The 17,802-nt window shown below is 43.2% G+C and overlaps 1 long non-coding RNA gene across 1 annotated transcript; it reads right to left on the bottom strand.

Moving 5' to 3' along the window:
* Positions 1–1,862: 1,862 nt before the first annotated feature.
* Positions 1,863–16,741, bottom strand: LOC145822593 (uncharacterized). The gene is made up of 3 exons (XR_014364095.1): positions 16,585–16,741; positions 3,107–3,168; positions 1,863–2,907 (listed from the first exon to the last, which is right to left on the bottom strand). It is a non-coding gene; the product is annotated as an uncharacterized LOC145822593 (long non-coding RNA).
* Positions 16,742–17,802: the final 1,061 nt, after the last annotated feature.

A 17,802-nucleotide genomic window follows, 5' to 3' on the forward strand; every position in this document is an offset into this window, starting at 1 on the left:
TATTTGAACTGTTCCCCGGGCCGTCTCGTGGCTGTTGCACGATTTTGGCCCCGATGGCCTATTTTCAAGCTTAAGTGTGAAAAAGTGTCTTTTTGGACTTAGTTTTCAAACCGAGAGTCCCGTGCTAATCCCATAAGTTTCCACAACTTACATTGGTCCCTCCCGAGGTATTTAAGGTGTTTCTCAGGCCGTCTTATGGCTGTTGCACGATTTTGGCCTCCGATTGCTTATTTTTCAAGCTTAAGTGTGAAAAAGTACATTTTTTGACTTAGTTTTTGAACCGGGAGTCCCGTGCTAGTTCCGTAAGTTTCCACATCTCACATTGGTCCCTCCCGAGGTGTTTGAGGTGTTACTCAGGCCGTCTCATGGCTACTGCACGATTTTGGCCTCCGATAGCCTATTTTCAAGCTTAAGTGTGAAAAAGTGCATTTTTGGACTTTGTTTTCAAACCGGGAGTCCCGTGCTAGTTCCGTAAGTTTTCACTACTCACATTGGTCCCTCCCGAGGTGTTTGATGTGTTACCCGGGCCGTCTCATGGCTGTTGCGCAATTTTGGCCTCCAATGGCCTATTTTTCAAGCTTAAGTGTGAAAAAGTGCATTTTTGGACTTAGTTTTTGAACCGGGAGTCCCGTGCTAGTTCCGTAAGTTTTCACAACTCACATTGGTCCCTCTCGAGGTGTTTGAGGTGTTCCCTTGGCCGTCTCATGGCTGTTGCACGATTTTGGCCTCTGATGGCCTATTTTCAAGCTTAAGTGTGAAAAAGTGCATTTTTAGACTTAGTTTTCAAACTGGTAGTCCAGTACTAGTTCCGTAAGTTTCCACAACTCACATTGGTCCCTCCCGAGGTGTTTGAGGTGTTCCCCGGGCCGTCTCGTGGTTGTTGCACGATTTTGGCCCCCAATGGCCTATTTTCATGCTTAAGTGTGAAAAAGTGCATTTTTGGACTTAGTTTTCAAACCAGGAGTCCCGTGCTAGTTCCGTAAGTTTTCACAACTCACATCGGTCCCTCCCGAGGTGTTTGAGGCGTTACCCAGGCCATCTCGTTGCTGTTGCACGATTTTGGTGTCCGATGGCCTATTTTCAAGCTCAAATGTGAAAATGTGCATTTTTAGACTTAGTTTTCAAACCGGGAGTCCCGTGCTAGTTCCGTAAGTTTTCACAACTTACATTGGTCCCTCCCGAGGTGTTTGAGGTGTTCCAAGGGCCGTCTCATGGCTTTTGCATGATTTTGGCCTCCGATGGCCTATTTTTCAAGCTTAAGTGTGAAAAAGTACATTTTTGGACTTAGTTTTTGAACCGGGAGTCCCGTGCTAGTTCCGTAAGTTTTCACAACTCACATTGGTCCCTACCGAGGTGTTTGAGGTGTTACCCAGGCCGTCTCATGGCTATTGCACGATTTTGGCCTCCGATAGCCTATTTTCAAGCTTAAGTGTGAAAAAGTGCATTTTTGGACTTTGTTTTCAAACCGGGAGTCCCGTGCTAGTTTCGTAAGTTTTCACAACTCACATTGGTCCCTCCCGAGGTGTTTGATGTGTTACCCGGGCCGTCTCATGGCTGTTGCGTGATTTTGGCCTCCAATGACCTATTTTTCAAGCTTAAGTGTGAAAAAGTGCATTTTTGGACTTAGTTTTTGAACCGGGAGTCCCGTGCTAGTTCCGTAAGTTTCCAAAACTCACATTGGTCCCTCCCGAGGTGTTTGAGGTGTTCCTCGGGCTGTCTCATGGCTGTTTCACGATTTTGACCTCCGATAGCCTATTTTTCAAGCTTAAGTGTGAAAAATTGAAATTTTGTACTTGGTTTTCGAGCCGGGAGTCCCGTGCTAGTTCCGTAAGTTTTCAAAACTCACATTGGTCCCTCCCGAGATGTTTGAGGTGTTACCCAGGCTGTCTCGTGGCTGTTGCACGATTTTGGCCTCCGATCGCCTATTTTCAAGCTTAAGTGTGAAAATTTGCATTTTTGAACCTAGTTTTCAAACCGGGAGTCCCGTGCTAGTTCCATAAGTTTTCACAACTCACATTGGTTCCTTCCGAGGTGTTTGAGGTGTTACCCGGGCCGTCTCGTGGCTGTTGCACGATTTTACCCTCTGATGGCCTATTTTCAAGCTTAAGTGTGAAAAAGTGCATTTTTTGACTTAGTTTTTAAATCGGGAATCCCGTGCTAGTTCCGTAAGTTTTCACAACTCACATTGGTCCCTCCCGAGGTGTTTAAGGTGTTCCCGAGGCCGTCTCGTGGCTGTTGTACAATTTTTGCTTCTGATGGCCTATTTTCAAGCTTAAGTTTGAGGTGATAAATATTGTTACCAACAAAAGAAAAATTCAGAATTTTTAAACTGACCTTTATATTAAATAAAAGAAGATAGAAAAATGTGAATAGTAACATGCTAAACCAAAATAACAATTTTCAATATGTGAAGATCATGAACTGTAGTGTGTGCCACATTATATATAAAAAAGTTCAAACTGTAATTTAAGTTTAGTTTAGATGGAGTAATATAATCTGAAAACAAATATAATCTATCATGTGCATAGCTATTGGTCAAAAGAAATATAATCAAAAATAAGATTCTCTTTGAAATGCTTCCCAAGAGTTGCTTCTTGAATCATGTGCATTGCAGTTTATAAGAATTTCTTCCTACATATGAAAATTAGATATTTTAACTCAAAGCCACTTGAATTTCTTTCTTTATTTACCATATGATACGTTGTTTTGTTTAGGATTGCATGAAGACTTATCTAGAATGGATAAAATAACCATTAATTTAAGGATAAAATAAAAATTATACTAAAGAAAAGTAGAGATATATCTTGGGTTGGGTGGAAGTTGAACAACAATTGTTGAAATTAGGAGCTCTTTCAACAAGAGATACTTTAGTTTCTTCGATTTTCTTCAAATTGGGGCTCTTGAAGTCTGATGTTCAAAGGTGAAAATGTTTATGAGATGGGCTTTGGTCATTTGATGAATATACTTATGTTTTAATAAAAAATTTCAAATATGTAATCTGCATATATAAATCAATTTCAAAATTTATGCTTCTAAACCGTAAAAGTCATGCAATGTATAAAATAATGAATTAAATTTTATGGGTTTTTTAATCTAGAATCCTTACTTTGGAGATAGATTCTAAGTTCTTGCTTCCGCAACCTCTCAAATCTCAGAGCATCCAAAAACCTGTAGTTAGGGATTATACAATTGTAACCAATAAAAAATTGGTAATAGTTCTTGTACGAGCAGGAAATATTTTTTCTCGTATAATCCTGTTGATCAAGTCTGCGCTCCTTCGTACGACGTCGCTTTACTCCCTGAAAACACAAACGTGAGCTAGCCGGCTGGTGTGTGCCGGATACCTCTCTGATGCCTAAGTCAGCAAAATAGACAAATAGACAAAAAGCTCTGTGAATTCGGGAGTCAAAGTTGAGTTACCTCTCCATAGGTGATGTTATGAGCTTTTATAGGTTCTGTGTGGCACAATCCTAGTAGGACTCTTACTCCTCCATGTAGAGTCCTCCTAAGAATCACATTCCTGAAAGATAATGCTTATTCTTTAACACCCCCCTCACTGCTTAAACCAAGTGAGATGGTTTTGCCATGGTTGGATGTCAATACGACCGAGATAACACGGCCATGCTAAAGCCGCAGACTAGATCGAGCTCCAACTAGCTCAGTTCTTCTTTTCACTGCGCGTGTACCTCGGTTGACATATTCCAACTGGGTTGTCTGAAACCGAACTGATCACATTAAGCTTGGACCGAGCTAGCTAATAGCAAGGTTCTGAGGAAAGCTCAACGTACTTCGGCCCAACATAATATGACCGAGCTAACTGTTACCGCGCCAACCGTGGTGACCGAGCTAATCACCAAGCTCCTTCAGACCGGACTATCTGCAAGGCTCTTCTGGACCGGACTAATTACAAGGCCCTTTTACTCAGCCCTTCTTACCGTGGCCCACAGAATGGCCCATTTACCTAGCTCGGCCCAATTTATATTACCCTCTCAATTTCCCCTTAATTCCATCTGCGCAGCATGATAGGAATTACCTGTTACCAGCCGAGCTAAAAAACACTTTAGCCTTCCAACCAAAAAAAACTTTAGCATTCCAACCGAACTAAAAAACTTTAGCCTTCCAACCGAGCTAAATTTACATCGGGCTACCAATCTGTCCGGTCAAAAACGTCTCTTCAGTTGTACTAAAACTGAATCGCTTCCCATTCCACGGGCACGTGGCATACTATCATTAGCCCAATGCAGCTGTCACGCCGTCTTCGTATTTCGCATAATTTGAACAGTCCCGGCCAATTTCCCCTTCTCCACACAAAAAACCACTCATTTTGAATCTAACACGTTCTGCTATTCATCTTCTCTCTTTCTTGCTAGAACCTCCATTGCTGCCACTTTTGCCTCTGCGAAGCTTGTATCTTCAACATCACCTTCGTGGTTTCAAACCTACATCCTTCTTTCTCCAATCTGTAAGTAATTCCTCAATCCTATTTTCCTTTCCGTTTGACTAGTTATATGTACTATTTGTATATACATGTTTTCTCACAACACTTCTCAAAGTAGTTTTCTCTATAACGAGTAAAAACAACTTGAATAGTACCCATCACTACTGTTTTTGCGAAAAAACTGAACTGGGACGGCTTAGATCCAAAATCATACTCCAACCGGACTAGGAAGTAGTTTGTAGTAGGTGTAAGTCTTAGCAAAACTAAACAACCGGGCTAAGACTTCATGAACATTTGTTGTTCCGAGTAGGTCTAAGAACCCTTTGCTTTATTTACCCGAGCTAGCGAATTAGATTAGGTTTGCACAATGCCGTACTAGAAAGCCTCAACCACCGACCGAGCTAAATCTTGGGGCTAAACCAGCTCTCTTAGTTCAAACCGAACTAAGATTGCTGCCCCAATGGCTCGACCGGACTAAATCCCCTTGCTTAAACTGAGCTAGGACTGGATAGCATCCATGTAACCGAGCTAGGACTTCATTTATCTTGCCTATATTTCTTGTAGCACGGTCCCACGATCTGTGCTTAACACCTTTCTCTTTCACTTTGCAAACTCTGACTAGGTTGCCCAGTCACTCCTTTGCACGTCCAGCCGAGATACCCATTACCCGTTTGGCGCCGAGCTAATTCTCCAGGCTAACTTATACGTAATTTAAATCCTTATGGGTAAATATAGGTTTTTAGTGAACTCACCAGGTGCTATGGCCGAGTTCCGAAGGGACTACCATATCCTTGATGATGTTCATCTCACTTTAGCCGAACTAGATACCATACCCTGGGGAAACCCTGGCTTTGTTCCTTTTACACTTCTTTCCATTGTAGAAACCGGATTAAGATTCCTTGTATAGCCCCTTCTATGCGAGTTCCTCAGACAAACCAACCTCTGCCCTACCCAACTCTCTACAAATTCATACCGCATAATAAATGGCATCGCCGAGCTAAATCGCCGAGCTGGCCTTAACCTCGGTTTAGCCGAGCTTTTCCACCAATACTCCATAGGATCAAATGAAGATGGCTGGGTTTACTATTTAAGAATAAGACGCCGACGTGAAAAGAGAATAAAAGATACCCCGGACAAGGATGTTAACGATGATGATTTCCTCTGGGTATCTGGGAATTTTGAGGACCAACAAGCCCAGATCCCAGGCAACAGAATAAACTGGAACAAGGGTGAAGCCGGTAGGATTGCCTTGGCTCAATTCCACGCTTTCTTTTACCTTGGTTTTCTTATGTTGAACCGCACTAACTGTTTTGCTTTTCTTCATGCAAATTTAAACTTTCTCAAGTCCCAGTACAACTACCCCAACTTAAACACACTTCGCGCCGCGCTGAGATATCCCAATAGAGGTTGGGCTGAACTACTGGATTTTGAACCGACGTACAGACACAGTAGTAAGCGAAAGACCAGGGTGACTGACTTTTTGTTGGAAGCCACTCCTAAACCGGACCCAATCTTGACCCAAAGCAATTTGATCCCTCTAACCGTTGAGCAAGAGATGGCCAAGAAACGAGCTGTAAGGGCACTCCTAACCGAAACAAACCAGCCTGAGGTACCACCAGCCGGTCAGACTCAGGAGACCGTGGTGGCCCTTCCATCCTATCAACCCTCATCATCTCGTCCAAGTAAGCGTGCTCGGACTTCCATAACCGAGCCACGCCTTGTCGATGAGGATGAGACCATGGTGCCTCGAACCACTTCACCAAGCCCCCCCACCTGAGCGCTCAGACCGAGCTAGCTCCTCAAAGTGGGTACCAAAGATCATATTTCAGAACCGCGCTATCACGGATTCTGACTCAATGGTCGTAGAAAAAGACCACTTGATGGCCTTCAACCTTGCTAAAAGCATTTGCCTTCCAACCGACAAGAGGCACCACGACCACCTAATCGAGCTGAAGGCCCTTCGCTCGTCCACAAAATCAATGGTGCTGGTAAGTTGCTCCTTCGCTTATTTTTCAGAAATTCTTACGACTTTTGGCTCAGTTTTACTAAAAATTGTCTTACCATCCTTTTGCAGGCCATATAGAAAAACCACATCGCTCACAAGCGAGTGTTAGAACTTCGAAAAACCACCAGGCAGGCCATGGCTGAGGCTAATGAAAAGGCGGCCGAGCTAAAAGAGTCCCAACAGAAGATGGCCAAGCTAGAGGCCGAGGTGGCTCTACTTACCGGGCTAGTTACCTCGGCTGATGCTGATAAACAAAAGGCCCTGGCCGTGATGAAAGATAAATACTTGCACGAGCTGGCCAAGATCGATGGCAAAAAGAGCGCGAGATTGCCGAGCTGAAGAAGAAGGCAGAAGATACGGAGGACCGGGGTTATAAGGAGGGGGAGGCCACTTATATTAAACAATGCGAGGCGGCCAAAGACCTATTTTTCAAATGTGGATGGAGGGCGGCTGTGGCGCAGCTCGGTCACGACCCTGAGACTGAGGTCTTCAACCCTCCTTCTTATTTCATACCGAGCTCGATGGTGGAGTATGCTGCTGCTATTCAGCAACAATTTCTGGAGGAGGATGAAGATGAAGCTCCAAAAGACAACACTCAATCCGGTCGCCAGTCTATCTCCCTAACTCCAGAGGTCTCTATCCTACTTCTGCCAGCTGTGTCCGATGCTGTGCTTCCCACCGAGCTTAACCAGAGTGTGGTTGCCATAACCGAGCTACCTCTGGGCAAAAACCGAGTGGTTTTAGATGCCAACTTAGATGACCTGTTTGCTTGACTACGTACTTTTCTTCTTTTTTGCCTTTTAGGAAAGAGAGACTGTAACCGGGCTGAAAGTCCCTCCTTTTGTACTTTGACTCGGTATGATCAATGAAATCTCTTTTGTTCAAACTGTTATTTCAGTTAACTGCCATGCATGTAACTTTCTAACTGTAATCTGAATGAAGTATAATATTCTCGGGCCGAGATATTTTATCTCGATCATAACTTTGTAATCTAGCTATCCATACCTGCCAACCTCTGCAGCCTAGATTCTTATGTCGGCTGAAGAACAATAAGTGTTGGTTTTTCCAGCTAACCTCTTAAACCTAGATCCTTATCTCGGTTGAAGAACAATAAATGTTGGTTTTTCCAACCAACCTCTTCAGCCTGGATCCTTATCTCAGCTGAAGCATAATAAGTGTTGGTTTTTCCAGCCAACCTTTTCAGCCTAGATCCTTATCTCAGCTGAAGCACAATAAGTGTTGATTTTTCCAGCCAACCTCTTCAGCCTAGATTCTTATCTCGATTGAAGAACAATAAGTGTTGGTTTTTTCAAGCAACCTCTAAGTTGGTTATTCATGCCAACCTAGAGTAAAGTGTTTGTTATTCTTGCCAAACGTCCTGCAGCCTGGATCCTTATCCTGGGCTTAGGAGGGGTGTTGGTTTTCCAGCCAACCTCTAAGTTGGTTATTCCTGCCAACCTAGAGTAAAATGTTTGGTTATTCCGACCAAACATCCTGCAGCCTGGATCCTTATCCTGGGCTTAGGAGGGGTGTTGGTTTTTCCAGCCAACCTCTAAGTTGGTTATTCCGGCCAACCTAGAGTAAAATGTTTGGTTATTCCGACCAAATGTCCTGTAACCTGGATCTTTATCCTGGGCTTAGGAGGGGTGTTGGTTTTTCCAGCCAACCTCTAAGTTGGTTTTTCCTGCCAAGCTAGAGTAAAGTGTTTGGTTATTCTGACCAAACGTCCTACAGCCTGGATCCTTATCTTGGGCTTAGTAGGAGGGGTGTTGGTTATTCCAGCCAACTTCTTCAGTACTAATTCTTACAATGCGCCTAACTCACTAAAACACTCTTTTACAGAAGGAAACAACTATACTGAAAAGAAACTACTTGTTTTATTGAGAAAGGAAAAATTGCAAATACTTGAAAGAAAAGCTAAAAATAAAATAGTTTGAGATTGGCAGTGTTCCATGGCCTGGGAATGGTTTTGCCATCCTCGTCTTCCAAGTGGTATGTCCCTTTTCCTGCTAATCCAACCACCTTGTAAGGTCCTTCCCAATTAGGCCCTAACTTGCCATCTCCGGGTACCAAGGTGTTGCCCATCACTTTGCGCAGTACCCAATCTCCGATTTTGAATTGTCTTGGATGTACTATTTTGTTATACTTTCTGGACAACTCCTGTTGGTATGAGGCGATGTGAACCAGTGTTCTTTCTCTTCTTCCTTCTACAAAGTCGAGCTCTAATGTGATGGCTTCTCCATTTAAGTCTGGATCAAAATTTTCGCTTCGAATGGTGGGGAGGCCAACTTCCAGTGGGATTACTGCTTCCATGCCGTAGGCTAAGGAGAATGGTGTTTCTCCTGTTGATCGTCGAGGTGTGGTACGGTAAGCCCATAAAACATGAGGAAGCTCCTCAGTCCACTTTCCTTTTACTTTCTCTAATCTTTTCTTCAATCCATCCAAGAAAACTTTGTTTGATGCTTCTGCCTAGCCATTTGCTTGGGGGTATGCCGGTGTAGAGTTGTAGAATTCTATCTTGTACTCTTCACAAAAGCCTCTAAAGGTTTTGCCGTCGAACTGAGTGCCGTTGTCTGATATTAGCGCCTTGGGTATGCCAAACCGAGTGATGATATTTTGTCAGACGAACTTTTTCACATCTTTCTCCTTTATTGATGCTAGTGCTTCTACTTCCACCCACTTTGTGAAGTAGTCTGCTGCTGCGAGGAAGAACTTTCTGTTGCCGGGTGCTGTCGGAAGTGGTCCTACTATGTCCAAGCCCCACATTGTGAAGGGCCATGGACTAGTTAAAGTTAGAAGCTCTCTGGCTGGCTGATGTATTTTGTGTGCGAACTTCTGACATTTCTCGCACTTTTTGACATACTTTTCCGAATCTGCTTGCATGTAAGGCCATCAATATCCCTACGAAATTGCTCTGTAAGCCAATGATCTCCCCCCTTGGTGGCTTCCACATACGCCTTCGTGAATCTCGAACAGGAATGCTTCGACCTTGCTGGGATGGACACACTTCAGGTAAGGTCCTGTGAAGGATTTCTTGTACAAGGCCATTGATGGGGAGAGCCAAAACCGCTGTGATTTTGCTCTTATCTTGTTGGCCTCCTTCTTCTCTTCTGGTAAAATGCCGTTTTTTAGGAACACTATGATGGGATCCATCCATGAAGGGCCTAGATCGACGCAACATACTTCTTCTACTTCAGGTTCTTCAATGCTTGGTCTTGGTAAGTAGTCAATCAGTAACGGATGTGGGACGGATGTATCTGCCATTGAAGTAAAGCCTGCTAGCTCGTCTGCTCTGCTATTTTCTTCTCTGCCAATCTGCTCTATCCGTACTACTTCGAACTTCACGATCTCTTTTCTGACTAACTCTTGGTACTTAGCTATCCTTTCATCCTTTGCTTCGTAGTCGCCTGAAATCTAGTTTACCACCAGCTATGAGTCACTGTAAACCATTAGCTCGGTGGCCTTCATGTAGAGTGCTGATTTTAGTCCTGCCAAAAGCGCTTCATACTCCGCTTCGTTGTTTGATGCTGGGAAGCCAAGGTTGACTGCATGTTCCACTACTAGGCCATCTGGTGAGATAAGGACTATACCGAGTCCTGCACCGTGCCTATTGGATGTTCCATCCACAAAGAGCTTCCACATCTCTCCAACGAATAGCTTCCAGCAGGTGGAGGGATCGGAAGATGCCTTGGGATCCTGAGTGTTGCTGGTGTTTTCTTCAAAGTCCGCACTTACTGTTTGCCCCTCGCTATTTGATTGTACCAAGTCTGTATTTGTTGATGGGTCTATGCTTGGTGCAGCATGGTTTGTTTCTCCCTCATTTTGTTCACTCTGGTCTGTCCTGGGAGGTGGCTGGGTATCCTGTATTAGGGGTTGCGCTATCCCGGCACCACTTTCCATCCCTATTTCGGTTGTACCCGTTAAGTCAACTGGGCAGACGTGATGACTTCCTGGTGTGAATTTTGCGACAAAGTCTGCTAAAGCTTGGGCTTTTGTCGCGGTTCTGGGTTGAAACTTGATGTCAAACTGTCGCAACTCTACTGCCCACTTCAAGATTCGCTCAAAAAAGTTCGCCCTCTCAAACAAAGCTTTTAATGGAAAAGTTGTGAGGACAATTATGGTGTAGGCGTGAAAGTAGTGCGACAACTTCCTTGAGGCCATCATCAAGGCTAAGGCCAGTTTTTTCAATGGTAAGTACCTGGTTTCTGCGCCCAGCAATGTCTTGCTGACATAAAAGATGGGCAGATATTGGATCCATTCTGCTCGGACCAACACTGCACTAATTGCGTGCTGTGAGACTGCCAGGTACAAAAATAGTTCTTCTCCAGGTATTGGGGTCACTAGCAGTAGTAGAGAAGACATGTATTCTTTCAAACTTTCAAGGATGCGGTCGCATTCTTCATCCCACTCAAACTTGGCCTTTAATGCTTGAAAAAATGGTCGACATCTGTCTGACGACCGACTTATGAACCGGTTTAGCGCGGCTGCCATGCCAGTGAGATGTTGTACTTCTTTTACAGAGTTAGGTCTCTCTAGTTCCTGAATTGCTTTGATCTGAGAGGGATCTACTTCTATACCTCGATTGGTCACCAGGAAGCCCAGGAACTTGCCAGATCCTACGCCGAACGCACACTTGGATGCATTAAGGCGTAGCTTATGCTTCTTCAGGATCTGAAACATCTCACCTAGGTCCCTGAGATGGTCATTCTTATCCTTGCTCTTGACCACCATGTCGTCGATGTAGGCTTCCATTGTTCTGCCTAACAATGGTTCGAACATCTTGGTGACCATCCGTTGGAATGTTGCCCCTGCGTTCTTAAGGCCAAAGGGCATGACCTTGTAACAATAATGTCCTCGTGGCATCGTAAAAGATATAACCTCCTGGTCTGGCTCATACATGGCGATCTGATGGTACCCTCTGTACGCATCAAGAAAGCTATGGCGGTTGTGTCCTGCCGTCAGATCTACCAGTTGGTCTATCCGTGGTAAAGAAAAGCTGTCCTTTGGGCATGGTTTGTTGACTGTTTTGTAGTCCACATAGACACGCCATTTTCCATTCTTCTTCGACACCACTACTGTGTTGGATATCCACTTGGAATAGTACACCTCTCTGATAGCTCCTACCTCTAGAAGGTTTCCCACTTCTTCCGCCACTATCTCGGCATGGTGGAGTGCTGATCTGCGAGTGCGCTGTATGATTGGTCTTGCAGTTGGGTGGACATTCAATTGGTGACAGATGAAGTTTGGGTCGATACCAGGCATGTCATACGGCGTCCAGGCAAACACTTCGATGTTAGAGGTCAAGAATTCTATGACCTCTATTCTCTCAGTGCTGGACATAGATGAGCCAAGCAAAAAGAACTTTTCTGGGTCCTTTTCATCTATTCGTACTTGTACCAAGTCCTCCACTGCCTTCTGTTCAGCGGCTTTGCCAACATCCGCAAACAATTCATTGCTCTCAGGTTCTTCTACCATCTGAACAAACCCTTTGGCAGCCCGGCTGCCATTTACTGTGATGAAGCATTGCTTGGACATAATTTGGTCTCCGTAGACCTCTTCAATTACTCTGGCTTCGTTGGGGAACCGCATTACTTGATGGTAGGTTGACGCTACCGATCGCATGGCATGCAGCCATGTCCTCCCCAAGATTATGTTGTAAGTGGACGGGACTTTCAATACCCAGAATTCTACTTGTTTCGTCATGCTTCCTGCTCTGACTGGGAGGATTATCTTGCCAACTGGCCACTCCGGCATTGAGTTGAATCCGATCAGGGGAGATACGACAGGTGCCAAGTCTTTGTCCTCCAGTTTCAACTATTTGAAAGTTTCGTAATACATTATCTCACATGAGCTCCCTTGGTCAATCAAAATCCGCTTGACGTCGTAATCCTTGATGCAAAGAGTGACGACTAGTGCATCATTGTGAGGGCAATATATCCTAGCCATGTCTCTATCTGAAAAAGACATGACGTTCGTGGCCTCTGTTCTCCCCTTTTTAATGGTGAGCTGTGCACTTAATACTTCCCTTAAGTGCTCAACCTTCTTTATCATTCCTCTGAGCTCACATGCTCACTCAGGCTTGAATACCCCATGTATTACGTTTATCACGCCTTGTGGTGGGGCGTCAATCGGTGTTCCGTCTGGGTGATCGTGATTTTGGGGGGCTAGCTACGTCCCTCCTTCTATGTACCGGTCTAGGTGACCAGCTGCCACTAACTCCTCCAGATGATGTCTCAACGGCGTGCAATTTTCAATTCGATGCCCCTTTTCCTTATGGAAGGTGCCCGAGATCTTTCGTCGTAGTCCTTTTGTGCTTCTCCCAGCTTAGCTGGCCATTTGATGAAAGGTTCATCACGTATCTCATTGAGAATTCGGTAGATTGTTTTCTTGAATACCGTGGTAATGGCAATGCGGACTCTCAACCATCTTTTATCTCGGTCCTCTTCATTGTCTCGTCTGCCTCGTCCATTCTTGCTTGGACGTTCTACCGTATTGACTTTTGTCGTAGTCTTCTTGTCTGGTGTTGCTGTTGCACCAGATTTTACCTTAGCACGGGCGCCATCCTCCTCCACCCAAATATGTTGGTGTACTCTCTCCATCAAGGCTTCCAACGTGAAGGGTAGAGTCATAGTAATCGAATCCCTCAATCTGTTTCTGACTGGAAGTCCTCTTTTGTATTTTGCGATGGCGAGATTGGTGGGGCAGTCCCCTATCTGGTTGAACGTCTCCCAGTAGCGACTATTGTAGGATCTCAACGTCTCCTTGTCGCCCATGTCAATGGAGAGTAGCTGATCGATTTCTACTGGCGTCTTGGTGTTCGTTCTGAACCTTGTCACGAACGCCTCCGCTGACTGCGCCCAGGAGGCTATGCTGCCTTCTGGTAGCCTTTCGAACCAGGTTAAACCTAGGTCGCCAAGACTGGATGGGAATATGATGCACATCAAAGCCTCGTTCCGCCGGTATACTGCCATGACCTGGCGAAAGTGGCTTAGGTACATGTAAGGGTCTGTCTTCCCTTCGTATGTCGTAAATTTAGGCTGGATGAAGCCTGAAGGTAAGGGTGCGTTCTCAATCGCCGGAACGAACGGCGAGCTATGTAGTCTTGCCAATGTTTTATCTGTTGGCTCATAGGCAAGTTGCAGTATTGGCATTCCAACCTTGACGCTTCCATGCGTCTGAGGAGCCAACCGCTGAAGGGCTGAAACTCTGTGCGGGTCGCATGCCCTGGCATTCTCCTTCCGTCGTGCCCTTTCTTCAAGCACAGTCCGCAAGTCGGACGATCTAGGCAACTCCGTTTGCCTGGATAATGTCTGGTGCGTATGTGAGGACCGATAGGTACTTCCCTCAGTGTAAGACCTCGTTGATCTTGTTCTCTCAGACCTGGAGTAACGAGTTCTGGAAGTCCTTGATTGAGTGTCGCCTGTCCTGAGGCTTCTACTCTCTGTTTGCGATGGCGTGGTATGCCTACCACGATCTTCTGAGTGGCGATGAGGCGTATTGCTCTTGCGCCCCACTCCTGTCGCCACCCCTTTTCCCTTGATCTGGCGCTTCATGGCCTCCATGTTCACCGCCATCTTCCTTATTAGTTCATCTTGCTCTTTTACACGATCCTCTAGAGCTTAAGGGTCGATTCTTCGCCTTTGCCTTTCAGGACTTTGTGAGCGAGAGCGACGAAGGCTGTTGTTCCGCCTCCCCCTTGCATCCCTCCGGGGATTCTGTCACTGGGGCTCTAAGTTCGCCATGGGAGGGATAGAGGGCAATCCTTCGCGCCTCCCACCCCCCCTCTAGGATTTGTCCGTCGATGGCGGACTGCGGTAAATCTTCAATGTGCGCCATTCAACTAGCGAGGGAAACTTGATCAAGAGGTTTTGTTCTTTGTCTGATATTCCCACAGACGGCGCCAATTGTACAAGCAAGAAATATTCTTTCTCGTATAATCCTGTTGATCAAGTCTGCGCTCCTTCGTACGACATCGCTTTACTCCCTAAAAACACAAACATGAGCTAGTCAGCGGGTGTGTGCCGGATACCTCTCCGATGCCTAAGTCAGCAAAATAGACAAATAGACAAAAAGCTCTGTGAATTCAGGAATCAAAGTTGAGTTACCTCTCCATAGGTGATGTTATGAGCTTTTATAGGTTCTGTGTGGCACAATCCTAGTAGGACTCTTACTCCTCCATGTAGAGTCCTCCTAAGAATCACATTCCTGAAAGATAATGCTTATCCTTTAACACCCCCCTCACTGCTTAAACCAAGTGAGATGGTTTTACCATGGTTGGATGTCAATACGACCGAGATAACATGGCCATGCTAGAGCCGCAGACTAGACCGAGCTCCAACTAGCTCGGTTCTTCCTTTCACTACGTGTGTACCTCGGTTGACATATTCCAACTGGGTTGTCTGAAATCGGACTGATCACATTGAGCTTGGACCGAGCTAGCCAATAGCAAGGTTCTGAGGAAAGCTCAACATACTTCGGCCCAACATAATATGACCGAGCTAACTATTACCGCGCCAACCATGGTGACCGAGCTAATCACCAAGCTCCTTCGGACCGGACTATCTGTAAGGCTCTTCTGGACCGGACTAATTACAAGGCCTTTTTACTCAGCCCTTCTTACCGTGGCCCACAGAATGGCCCATTTACCTAGCTCGACCCAATTTATATTACCCTCTCATTTCTAACATTTTTTGAACAATGAATATGCATATATAAATCAATTTTAATGTTGTGTTTCTCAACAGTAAGAGTGCATGCAATGTATAAAAACCCATGAACATCCAAAAAGTTGTGCTTGGGAACATTGAAGCCAATATGCAAATGCTTTAACCAAACCCGAGATAAAAAAAACAAATGTTCTAAACTTACTAATTCAAAAAGTGAGCCAAAAGAAATGAAATTAGAAAGCGTCAACCAATATTGTTATAGAAAATTCCAATTTTCAACCATTCAAAAGTGGAAATTAGTAATGCATTGAACTTGACTATATAGCAAGTGTACAAAAGATTTGGGAGGAAGATTATACACTAAGAAAAATGGCAAATTGTAAAATAGTTTAGGAACAAAAAGAAAAACAAAATTGAACTTGAAATTGGTATGATATTACTACTGATATTAGAAGTAATTTTTTTTCCCTTCAAGAATCAACAACAAATTAACATCCCTTTGATTCGCAAGTTTTTGAAAGATTAATTAATGGCTCAGATGATCATCTGTTAAAATAAGATGTTCATACATTGTAGGTTATTATTCAAGAAAACTAATGATTAATTAGCTCTAAAATGTTCATGGCCAACTTTGTATTAGAAAAATAACCACCGAACACAGAATAATGGATGGTTAGCAAGGCTCCTCTTCATTTTCAGCAATACTACACCCTCCATCACACACGCACGCACGCACACACAAAAACAAGAAATTACCCATAACCTAAACTCAAAGGCCAACATTCATTCATGATGTGACGTATAACAAGAAGTTTAACTATACAGCCTGGTTTGAAATTCTAGGCAATTTCATGATATCTATTTTCTGGGTGCATAAAATTTTCACTTCAAATATATATATATATATATATATAAATAAATTATTTTTCCTAGATTTATAAATTGTAGATTGTCAGGTAGAAATAGAGAGTCCCTGATATACCTATCCAAAAATTATATTGCCTATTATCTAAACAGAGAGTACCTCTTAGTGATACCTGTGAAATCCTGCCTTCTGAAAGCAACCTTAGATTTCCTTTGTTTAAGCTTGGTAAGGTTCATCATTTGTTACTAGGGCAAAAGTATAAGTTTCTATTCCAGATTTTGTAGCCTAATATTGGTGGCTGGTAGTTAGAATGCCTCTTTATTTATGGTTTAGACACCAACAGATTTTATATTTTCTATTTTCAAAGGCATATTAGCAAACAGGTGGTGTGCATAATTTACACATAAATTAAATTAAAGAAAAAGAACATGGAAATGAACAAATTGAATCAATATCATCAAAATCAAAATCATAGTCACTCGTCAATGCGGTGGGTGGGTCGATTTGGGGCTGGGTTTATGTAAAGGAATGCAAATGGAAAAAGAAAACCCTAGATGCTGAAATTAGGGGAAGAGAGAGACAGAAAGAGGGCGAAATAGAGAGAACATACCTAGGTAATGCTCCAACGGTGGATCAACAGTGGTGCTCATGTGCGATGGCAATGATGCTCCTGTACTCAACGACAATGGAAACAAAGCGAGAGAGATGGCATGGAATGAGGAAGGCAGAGGTATGTGAGAGAGAGAAGACACACAGGGGGAGAGAGAGAGAGAAAGAGACAAGCGTGATATAAAATGGGGATATTGGATATAAAAATAAAATTTGAAATATATATACATAATCACACATTAATTAAAAGGTGTGATTAAAATATATATATATATAGTCACATTTAATCAAAAAGTGACATAAAAAATAAATACTATCACACTCAATTAAATTAGGTGTGATTAAAATATTAATTTGATTTTTTTAATCATTCCTCATTAAAAGTGTCATGTTTTAATTTTCTTAAGTGTGATCTTCAAGCATTTTTGTAGTAGTGATACCTATGAAGATGCGGCGGTGGTGATCTGCAGGCGATGGTGGTAGGGGCGTTGGTGGCGAGCGGCGTGGTGGTGTGCGCTGAGGTGAGGTGATGTAGGGTGTAGTTTGGTGGTCAAATCTGTGTGCGAGAAGAAGAACCGATATATCTAAGGCGCCAATATATTCATTTCCCTCTAAAACCTTTAGCAACTAAACCATTTATTTGGTGACAAAATTATTTCTTCACCAAAAGATAAAATTATTAGCCACGAAAATAGTTTTCTCACTAAATGATATTAAACTATTAAAAATTATTGGTGACGAAAATATATTCGTCATTAATAATTTTATAATTGGTGACTAATTTTTTTCCTCACCAAAGTCTGAAAATTTTGGCACTATCTGAAAAATTAACGGGAAAATCTTCGATGACAAAAAAAATATAAATAACGACGAAAAATAATTTTGTCACCTAATTTTTTTATTATGTATGCAGATTGGTGATGAAATTTTATTTTTGTCTCTAAAAATGGTACATTTGGAGACGAAATATTATTTTCTTCACTAAAAGGTACATCTTTTATGACAAAATTTATTTTCGTCATTAATTTTGGTCTCTAAAAACACTTTTTGTTCTAGTGTGTATTCTAGTTTTAATAATTCAAATATGTAAAAGATTTATTATCTTGTTGCAAAAAACTTATCGTCCATCCTTTTGCCTATAAAAGGTGTGACTGCATCTTGTAAAATTAGAGTAAAAAGTAGAATTTTATAAGTGAGCAAAAGTTTTTCTTTATATTTT

Source organism: Camellia sinensis, chromosome 3 (assembly GCF_055761805.1).
Source record: "Camellia sinensis isolate YWXY chromosome 3, ASM5576180v1, whole genome shotgun sequence".
Lineage (NCBI taxonomy): Eukaryota > Viridiplantae > Streptophyta > Magnoliopsida > Ericales > Theaceae > Camellia > Camellia sinensis.